Raw genomic sequence first — 11,963 nt, 5'->3', positions numbered from 1 at the left:
ATGTACACCACAACTGCAGGGTGGTGGGAATGTGGAGAAGCATGGGAAAAAATACAATTGGTGTGATCTATAGATGTGATTAAGAGCAATACTATGATATTCTTGCATCAATGCCAAAGATGTACTGTATTGATAATGGGGGTATATGGAAAAAGTGTGCCAAATGTATGCTATGGAACTTGGTTGGTGGTAATAGTCCGATGATATTATCTCATAAACTGTAACAAATGTTCCATGATGATGTAGTGTGTTGGTGAATGGGCATAGCATGGGAATTCTATTCATGTGCATGGTTGTTTTGTAAGTTCACAACCTCTGCAATAAGAATATATATTTTTTAAAAATAAGGTGGGTTGGGGGCAAAATACACCAAATGGAAGATATGGACTACAGTTAGTAGTAATATTCTGACAATGCTCTTGCATAGTTTGTAACAAATATTTCACCACAATGCAAGGTGTTGGTGGAGGGGTGATGTATGAGACCCCCATATGATGTTATGCAAGTTTATTTTGTAAGTTCACAATCTTTACTATAAACTTATTATTTATGCAAGTTCATGTATGAATGATATACTCCAATTAAATATATATATATATATGATATAGGCTGATAGAATAGATTAAAAAAAAGTGAGCCATCTAAATGCTGCTTACAAGTGACTCATCTTACACTCAGGGATACAAATTGACTGAAAGGGAAAGGTTGGAAAAAAGATATTCCACACAAACAGTAACCAAAAATGAGCAGAGTAGCTATACTAATAATAGACAAAACAGACTTTAACTACAAAAAAGTTATGAGATACAAAAGTCCATTATATATTAATAAAATAGACAATCTACCAGGAAGATATAACAGTCATAAATATCTATGCAGCTAACCAGGGTGCCCCAAAATACAGGAGGCAAATCTGACAAAACTAAAGTGAGAAAGAGATTTTCTACAGTAATAGTTGGAGACTTCAACACACCACTCATATCACTAAATAGAACAGCTAGACAGAAAATCAACACAGAAACAGAGAGTTTGAACAACATGATAAACAAGTTAGACTAATAAAGATATACAGAACATTGCATCCTAAATCAGCAAAATATACATTCTTCTCAAGTGCCCATGGATCTTTCCCCAGGATAGAATACAGTTAGGTCTCAATAGAAAAAATGTTGAAATTATACAAAGCACCTTCTCAGATCATAATGGAATGAAACTGGAAATCAATAATACATGGGAAAGGGAAATTTCTCAAATGTATGGAGGCTGAACAATGCACACCTAAACAATCAGTGGAGACACACAGGTTCTACGATCATGGCAGTTGGCTCTGGAGGGCAGTGCCTTGTCAATGGGCCCACTTTGGAATTTGTGTTCCTGAGTGTGATGGAGTTAGACTTAGATGTGACCTTTCTACACATGCCTCTTCTGTCACTTTTACTGAACACTGTGGTTGATGCTGGAGTTGGCGTATACCCAGGAGACTTCACTCTCTGGACTGGCCATGTGCCAGCTGGACCCTGAGCCTCAGCAGAGTTGCAGCTCCTACTCTCGTTTGTTGGACTTGCACAGGTCAGCTAGCAGGGAGATGAGGATGGTCAACCACCACACCAGGGAACCGAGAGTGCCTATAACTCCAAACAGAAAAATCGCACCTATTAACCATGGGTGATCTAAGCCCCTTCTTGATATAGAGGTGGAATGAACATCACTAACGCAGGGTCCACAGAATGGAGGAATAAAATATGGGTTAGAGTGAACTTACTGGTGTTCTACTATAGAACTATTGTGACTAGTAATGGAAGTAACTGTAGCATTGATCTGGAGAAAGTGGCCACGGTAGTTGCTGAGGGCAGGGAGAGGGAAGAAGAGATGAGATGTGGGGGCCTTGTTGTCCTAAATGATATTGCAGGGACAGGTGTTGGACATTATATATCCTGCCATAACCCACTGAATGGACTGGGGGAGAGTGTAAACTACAATGTAAACTATAATCTATGCAGTGCAGCAGTCCTCCAAAATGTATTCACCAAATACAGAGAATGTGTCACAATGACAAAAGAGGTTGTTGATGTGAGAGGAGTGGGGGTGTGGGGGTGGGGTATGTGGAAACCTCTTATATTTTTTAATGTAACATTTTTTGTGATCTCTGTATCTTTAAAAAAAAGACAATTTAATAAAAAAATAAAAATAAAACAATAGCTCAAAGAAAAAATAGTATGTGAAATTAGTAGATATATTGAGATGAAGGCAAACAAGAATACAACAGGTCAGAACTTATGGAATACAGTGAAGGCAGGGCTGAGAGGGAAATTTATAGCCCAAAAAGCCTATATTAAAAAAGAAGAAAGAGCTAAACTCAAAGATCTAACTCAACAACAGGATAAACTAGAAAAAGAACAGCAAACCATTCCCAAAGCAAGCAGAAGGAAAGAAATAATAAGTATTAGAGCAGAAATAAGTGAAATGGAGAAAAAAAAAAAGAAATAAAGGAAAAAATCAATAAAACCAAAAGCTGGTTCTTTCAGAAGACCAATAAAATTGGCAAACCCCTAGCTAGACTAACAGAGATAAAAAAGAGAGAAGATGCAAATAAATACAATCAGAAATGAAAGAGAGAAGTTACAACCAACTCCATAGAAATAAAAGGATCATAAAAGGATATTATGAGTCAAACAACAAAAAATAAATTAAAAGATACTATGAGAAACTGTCAACAAACTAGATAACCTAAATTCCTAGAAACACACAAAGAACCCTCACAGACACTACAAGAAATATAAGAACTTAACAAACAAATCACTCTCAAAGAGATTGAAGCAGTCATCAAAAATCTCCCAAAACAAAAAAAAGTCCAGGTGAATTCTACCAAGTATTTCAAAAAGAATTAGCACCAGTCCTGTTTAAAGTCTTCCAAAAAATTGAAGAGGAGGGAAAATTACCCAACACGTTTTATGAAACCAACATCACCCTAATACCAAAGCCAGATAAAGACACTATATGAAAAGAAAATTACTGAACATAGATGCAAAAATTCTCAACAAAGTACTTGCAAATAGAATCTGACAGCATATTAAAAGAATTACACACCAGACGAAGTGGAATTTAAAGCTGGTATGCAAGGCTGGTTCAATATAAGAAAATCAATTAATGTAAAATACCACATGAATATATTAAAAGAAAAAACCACATGATCATATTGATCATTGCAGAAAAGACATTCAACAAAATCCTGTATCTTTTCTCAATAAAAACACTTGAAGATAGGAATAGAGGGAAAATTCCTAAATATGATAATGGGCATATATGAAAAACCCACAGCCAACATCATACTCAATGGAAAAAGTTGAAAACTTTCCCTCTAAGATCAGAAACAAGACAAGCATGTGCACTGTCACCACTGTTGTTCAACATTGTGCTAGAAATTCTAGCTAGAGCACTTAGATAAGAAAAATAAAATAAAATGCATCCAAATAGGAAAAAAAGTAAAACTTTCATTATTCATGGATGACATGATCCAATATTTAGAAAATTCTGAAATGTCTATGGCAAAGCTACTTGAGCTAATAAATGAGTTTAACAAAGTGGCATGGTACAAGATCAACACACAAAAATCAATAATGTTTCTGTACACTAGTATTGAACAATCTGAAGTAAAGAGGGCTCCTATTTCACTCCCTATATAAGAATCAACTCAAACTGGATCAAAAGACCTAAATATAAAAATCAGGACAATAAAACTACCAGAAGGAAATGTGGGAAAACATTTTAAAGATCTTGTGGCAGGTGGTGGTTTCTTGGACTTTACACCCAAAGCACATGCAAAAAAAAGAAAAAATAGATAAATTGGACCTCCTCAAAATTAAACACTTTTGCAACTCACAGGACTTTGTCTAAAGGGTGAAAAGGCAGCCAACTCAATGGGAGAAAATGTTTGGAAATCACATATCTGATAAGGGTTTAATATCCATGACATAAAGAGAGGCTACAACTCAACAATGAAAAGACAAATGACCCAATTAAAAAATGGGCAAAAGACTTGAACAGACATTTTTCCAAAGAAGAAATAGAAGTGGCAAAAAAAAAAAAAAAAACACATGAAAAAAATGTTCAACATCACTAGCAACTAGGGAAATGAACATCAAAACTACAAGATATCATATCACATTTATTATATGGCCACTATTAAAAAGACAGAAAATTATAAGTATTGGAGAGGATGTGGAGAGACTGGAACACTTATTCACTGTTGATGGGAAGGCAGAATGGTACAGACACTGTGGAAGACTGGTAGGTCCTAATGAAGTTGAATATAGATTTACCACATAACCCAGCAATATCACTATTGTGTATATAACCAGAAGAACTGAGAACAGTGACACAAACAGATACCTGCACACTGATGTTCATAACAGCCTTATTCATGATTGCCAAAAGATGGAAATAATGCAAGTGTCCATCAGTCAATGAATGGATAAACAAACTGTAGTATATGCACATGATGGAATATTATGCAACTCTTAAAAGAAATGAAGCTGTGAAGCATATGACATCATCAGTGAACCTGAAGGACACTTAGTTGAGTGAAGCAAGCCAGATGCAAAAGAACAAATATGGTATGATTGTACCATTATGAAGTAAATATATTATGTAATCTCATGTAGTTAATAACTTAAATATGGGTCACCATCAAATAGAATGAGGTTAGGGAATGGAAAGCTGATGGTTACTTGTGAAGAAGTGATAAAAAGGATGTGTGCTAATCTTTGGAAATGAATAGAAAAGATGAAAGCACAACAATGTTTGTAGCTAGCAGTGCTGTTATATGAGTATGACAGTGGCTGAAATGGAAAGTCTAAGGTCATGTATATTACTAAAAGGAAAGCTAAACAAAATGTAACAGGAACTAGATAGCATATTAAAACCTCATGTGGGGAAGCAGATGTGGTTCAAGTGATTGAGCTCCCACCTACCATGTGGGAGGTCCCTGATTCAGTTTCCAGTGCCTCCTAAAGAAGACAGCAAGCTGGCTGAACAGACCAGGCACAGCAAATGGATGCAACAAGAGACAAAAGAAAAGCATAATGAGAGACACAACAAAGTAGGGAGCAAAGTTTCCCAGTGTCTCCAAAGAGAAAAAACAGACAGTGACCTGGCACAACAGGTAGTCATGGCAAGCTGACACAACAAGATGATGCAACAAGAGACACAAGAAGAAAAACACAATGAGAGACAAAACAAGGCAAGACATGGAGTTGGCTCAAGCAATTAGGTGCTTCGCTCCCATACCGGAGGTCCCAGGTTCAGTTTCCAGTGCCTCCTAAAGAAACAAGGAAGATGAGCAGACACAGCAAGTGCAAACAACAAGGGGGTGGCAAGAAATAAATAACTAAATTAAATCTTTTTTAAAAACCTCATGTGGAATATCAATATGAATAATACTGCACATATAAGATTGTTTTTCTTTGAAACTGAACAAATGTTCCCCATTTACAGGAGTAGAGGCACCTTTAACTCAGCTCCTGTGGGCTGTAAATGAGGAATTCCTCAGGCCCCAGCATAGACCCAAGAGTAGAAGCAGGTTTCCTGGCTGCAGCTCCATACAGGCTCAGATAAGACAAAGAGGACCCTGAACTTCTAGTTGCCTCAAATTTATCTGCTTGATAGGAGAACTAAGTTCTGAAGGAGACCACCAACTCAAGAAAAGTCAATTTACAAAGAAAGTGAAAGGTTATTTTGCCTTTGTTTCTTTATTTTGATTAACTCCTGGCATTCAAGAAAGTCTCTGTCATATCATTACCTGGATATAAATTTAAGAAGCAAATAGCTCAAGGACTACTAAACCCCAGAGTTAACACTTTAAAATATAAAAATGTATAGTACGAAACAAAAGATTACAAGAGAACAAAGAGACAGGAAATGGCCCATCCAAAGAAAAAGGTAAAAATCCAGAATCCATTAACAAAGAGTACCAAGACTTTGGAGTTACCAGACACAGAATTTAAAACAATAATCCTCAAAGTGCTGAAGGAGATAATAGAAAACATAGGGAGAGAACTAAAGGATATAATAAACACAATAATTGAACAATATTTCCAGACAAATACTGTAGTTAAATAACACAATAACTGAAATGAAAAATTCCCTAGATAGTTTCAACAGTAAATTGAAAGTGATGGAAGAAAGAATCAGTGAATTTCATGGCAAAACAACTGAAATTGTTGGCTAGGGAGCAGAAAGATAAAAGAATAAAAAATGAACAGAGCCTAAGAGACCTGTGGGACGCCATCAAGCATACCAATATAATAATATCTCGAGAAGGAGAAGAAAGAAAGTGGCAGAAGGAATAGTCAATGAAATAATAGCAGAAATCTTCCCAAATTTAATGAAAGACATGAGTTAATATGCACATTCAAGAATCCAAGTGAACTCCAAACAGGATAAATTCAAAGTGAACAATGCCCAATACAGATAAATCAAACTGTCCAATGCCAAGAACAAAGAGAGAGTTCTGAAAGCTGCAAGAGAAAAGCAATGAGTTATGTACAAGGGAATTGCAATAAGATTAAGTTCCTATTTCCCATCAGAAACAATGAAGGCAAGAAGGTGCTTTTTAAAAAAATTTAAAGTGCTAAAAGTAAACAACTGTCAACTAAGAATTTTATATCTGTTAAGACTTGTTTTCAAAAATGAGGGAGGGGAGAGGATGTGGCTCAAGCAGTTGAGCACCCACCTCCTACATGGGAGGTCTCAGTTCAGTTCCCAGTTCCTCCCAAAGAAAACAAACAGGCAGTGAACAAAAACAACAAGCAGACAATGAGCAAAAACAATGAGCAGAAAGCAAGCAAAAACAAATGAACAAACAACAAGCAAACAGATGAGAGAGCCAACTCAGAGGAACCCAGTAGTTAATTGCTGGCCTCCCACATATGAGGTTCAATTCCCCAGTCCTCATACCTCAAAAATAAGGGGGTGGGAGGGGAAAGATTGCGACATTCCTAGATAAACAAAACCTGAGTGAATTTGTCACCACTATCAGCCCTACAAGCAATGCTAAAGGGAATTGTTTAGACTGAAAGGAAAGGACACTAAATAGTGAATCAATGTGACAGAAAGAAAGAAAGACATCCAGCAAAAGTAACCAATTGGGAAATTATAAATGCCAATGTTTTGCATCATATTTTGTGTTACATAAGTTAACTTTGTACAAGTGCTAAAATGCAAATGCAAAAAATTAGTGATATATGGATGGGTTTGGGCCTATCATGTACAAACATATAATTTTTTTAAAGTATTTTTAAAAAGGTGGGGAGAAAGAGTGGTATAGAACATTGTATATGTATCCTATTGAAGATAACTTGGTATCAAATAAAACATGATTGCTATAGATTTAAGATGTTAAATTATAACCCCATGTTAACCATAAAGAAAATACATGAAAAATATATTCAGACAGAAATTTTTAAAAAGAAAAAAACAATAAAAACATAAATAAATAAATAGAAAGATGATGAAAAAGGACTCAAAATGGTTCAATACAAGATATGTAGGCACTCATGGAAGAATTGATGGTCAAAAAAGAAAATAGCAAAACAGTAGGAAAAAGTCCTGCATTATCAGTAGTTTCTTTAAATGTAAATGGATTAAACTCTCCAGTCAAAAAGCAGATTGGCAGAATGGATATAAAGCATGACTCAACTACATGTTGCATACTTAGACTCCCCTTATATTTAAAGACATAAGAAGTTTGAAAGTGAAAGGATGGGGAAAAAATAAAAAGAGACCTGGGGTAGCTATACTAATAATGTAGACTTTAAGTCAATAACTGTTATGAGAGAGACTTCCAGGAAGATGGCAGACTAGAAAAACACAAGACTCTCTTCTCCAGAAAAATAACTAGAGGACAGGCTGAAACAGCCTACAAAGAAGATCGTCTGGGCTTTTGGACACCAGACAAAGGCTGGACACCTCCCAAATAGAGGGACAAAGAAGGGAAATCACAATGACAGAACTGTGAGTTGAAATGACTGGCTGCTGCTGCTGGCACACTCCCCAATGCTAAACACACTTTAGAATACTCAGGCCTGTGGTTCTGTAGCTACAAAGGGGGATCCAGGGATCCACCACCCCAGGAAAGGGGAGAGAGAGGGACACAGCCTAACGCTGACTCAGCTTCTGACCCACAAATTCAGTCTGTTGTGTTCCACCAACACTTCCAGGCTGGTTGGGACCACACCATGGTTTGCCCTGGGAGCAGCACCAGACTAGAGAAGTCTGACTTTCTCAATCTCCCTCTTGCTTTGCAGGGACTGATTGTTGAGGATGTACCTCCCCAGGAGAGGGGAGAGAGAGGGACACAGTCTAAGGCTGACACAGCTTTTGTGTTTGTTTGTTTGTTTTTAATTTTTTATTGTCTTTTTTTTTAAAGATACATAGATCACACAAAAAGTTATATTAAAAAATTTAAGAGGTTCCCATATACCCCACACCCTACCCCATGCCACTCCTCCCACATCAACAACCTCTTTCGTCATTGTGGCACATTCACTGCATTTGGTGAATACGTTCTGGAGCACTGCTGCACTGCATGGATTATAGTTTACATTGTAGTTTACACTGTCCTCCAGTCCATTCAGTGGGTTATGGCAGGATATATGATGTCCAGCATCTGTCCCTGCAATATCATGTAGGGCAACTCCAAGTCCTGAAAATGCCCCACGTCACTGGATACCCTGACACAGCTTTTGACACACAAATCTGGTCTGCTGTGTCCCACCAGCCCTTCCAGGCTGGGTTGGGCCACGCCATCGTTTACCTTGGGAACCTGCAAGGGGCTAAAGATTTACGACCCTCCTAATCTACTTCCCTACTAACCAGGACTGGTTGTTGAGGACACAGGGGGGAGTAGAGTATTTCCTACCCAGGAAAAAGGGAGGGGGCTGCCAGAGAAGGCTGGAGAACTATCTATAAGAAAGTTTTAATTACAAGGCTCTTAGCCTCCAGGCTAAACTCTATCACATTAATCCAATCTGTGTTGCAACAAGCACACTCTGACCAGGCATTGAACTGAGAGGGCTGTCAAAGAGCACTACCTTCTGGCAGAACAAGGAAGTGCATGTGAGAAAATTAAAAATAAGTATGAGAGGCTTTTTTCATCCTTTATAGTTTCCATCCCCAAAGCCCTAGGAAGCAGGTTTGCAACCAACTCATCCAGAGCCCAGTTTTGAGCAACTAGCAGGGACAATATTAACAATCCAGGTTGAGTCAAGAATCAAAAGGCAGTGATAATACATAGCCTCCTGCCACTAAATCTCCACAAAAGAGAAAGAAACTGAGCTTCTCAGTAAGCTACATCCTAATAAGATGCCTAAACATCAGCAAAAAGTTACGAGCCATACTAAGAAAATGGAAAACATGACCCCAGAAAAGGAATATAACAAAGACCTAGAAGAGATGCAGGATTTGAGAGAACTAATCAGTGAGATGCACACAAATTTCCAAAATCAAATTAATGAGTTGTAAGGCAATATAGCTAAAGAGATAAATGATATCAAGACATTGAGGGAAGTGAATGTGGCTCAATTGATAGAGCATCCTTCTACCATATGGAGGGTCCAGGGTTCAATCCCCAGGGTCTCTGACCCATGTGGTGAGCTGGCACATGTGCAGTGCTGCCATGCTCAAGGAGTGCCGTGCCACGCAGGGGTGCTCCACATGCAGGGAATACACCCTGCAAGGAGAGCCACCCCTTGTGAAAAAAAGCACAGCCTGCCCAGGAGTGGTGCCGCACACACAGAGAGCTGATGCAGCTAGATGATGCAACAAAAAATAGATGCAGTTTCCCAATGCCACTGGATAATGCAAGCAAGCAGACACAGAATAAACAGCAAATGGACACAGAAGGCAGACAATGGGGGGAAAGAAAGAGAAATAAATAAAATAACTCTTAAAAAAAGAAGACATTGAGCAAGCACAAAGAAGAGTTTGAACTCCTAAATACAAAAGTAACAGAGCTCATGAGAATGAAAGACACAGTAGGTGAGCTCAAACACACATTAGAGGCATACAACAGCAGACGTGAAAAGATAGAAGAAAGAATAAGTGATACCAAAAACAGAATAGCTGAAATTGAAGAGAGAAAAGAATTGGAACACATTGAGCAGGGGCTTAGGGAGTTGAATGGCATCATGAAGTGCAACAACATATGTGTCCTGAGAGGTCCAGGAGAAAATAAGAGAAAAGGGGCAGAAAGATTATTTGGGGAAATAATAGTTGAAAATTTCCCATCATGAAAGAAATGAACTTACAAGTCCAAGAAATGCACCATACTCCAATCAGAATAAATCCAAATAGGCCTACTACAAGACACATACTACTCAGAATGTCAAATGTCAAAGATAAATAGAATGTCCTCAGAGCAGCAAGGGAGAAGCAAACCATCACAAACAAGGGATGTCCAGTAATACTTAGTGTGGATTTCTCATCAGAAATGATGGAGGGAACAGAGGTGGTTCAAGCAGCTGGACTCCCACCTACCACATGGGAGGCCCTGGTTCAGCTTCCAGTGCCTCCTGAAAAGAAGATGGGCAAACAATGAGGGGGGGGGGGGGGAAATAAATAAATAAAAATAAATAAATCTTTAGAAATTACAAAAATTTAAACAGGAACTATGGAGGCAAGAAGACAGTATAATGATACAATTAGGATCCTGAAAGAGAGAAAGTACCAACCAAGAATTCTTTACCCAGCAAAACTGTCTTTCAAATATGCAGGTGAGTATAAAATATTCACAAACAAACAGAAACTAAGAGGTTTGTTTAAAAGAAAAGAATCCAACTTCACAGGAAGTATTAAAGGAAGGCTTAGAACTTGAAGTAAAAAGACAGGAGAGAGATGTTTGGAAGAGAGTATTGAAGAAAGAATAGCAGAAAGGATAACCAAAAAAGTAAAAAGAAAAAAATATGATATGACATTTGAATACCAAATAATAAAATGGTGGAAGTACATAATGCATTTACAGTAATATCATTGAAGGTGAATGGATTAAACTCCCCAATCAAAACACAAGGCTAACAAAATGGGTAAAAAACATAAGCCATCCATATTCTACTAACAAAAAATTAACCTTAGACCCAGGGATACAAACTGGCTGAAAGTGAAAGGTTGGAAAAAGATACTACTCACACATAGTAACCAAAAAAGTGGGGCTAGTATACTAAGATTGCATAAAACAGACTTTAAATTCAAAAGAGTTATAAGTGATACAGAAGACCTTTATATATTAATAAAAGGGACAAACCACCAGGAAGACATAACAATCATAAATATCTATGCACCTAACCAGGGTGCCCCAAAATAAATGGGACTAACTCTGGTAAAACTGAAGGGAGAAATAGACATCTCTACAATAATTGGAGATTTCAACACACCACTCACATCATTAGACAGAACAATTAGACAGAAGATCAATAAGGAAATGCAGAACTTGAACAATATGATAAATGAATTAGACCTAACAAACATAAACAGAATGCTGCATCCAATCTCAGTGGGTTATACATTCTTCTCAAGTGCCCATGGAACTTTCTCCAGGGTGGACCACATGTTAGGGCACAATGAAGCTCTCAATAAATAGAAAACAATTGAAACTATACAAAGCACCTTCTCAGAACATAATGGAATGAAACTGGAAATCAGTAATAGTTAGGAAAAAAGTAAATTAGCAAATGTGTGGAGGCTAAACTACAAACTCCTAAATAATCAGTGGGTCAAAGAAGAAATTGCAAATGAAATCAGTAAATATATTGAGACAAATGAAAATGAGAACACAACTTATAAAAATTTAAGATGAAGGCCATCTTGAGAGGGAAATTTATAGCCCTAAGTAGCTATATTTTTAACAAGAAAGAGCTAAACTCAAGGATTTAGCTGAACAACTAGAGAAACCAGAAAAATAACGGCAAGCC

Source organism: Dasypus novemcinctus, chromosome 27 (genome assembly GCF_030445035.2).
Source record: "Dasypus novemcinctus isolate mDasNov1 chromosome 27, mDasNov1.1.hap2, whole genome shotgun sequence".
In the NCBI taxonomy this organism is placed as follows: Eukaryota; Metazoa; Chordata; class Mammalia; order Cingulata; family Dasypodidae; genus Dasypus; species Dasypus novemcinctus.
The sequence above is the reverse complement of the archived record's forward strand: the minus strand, read 5'-3'. Positions refer to the sequence as shown.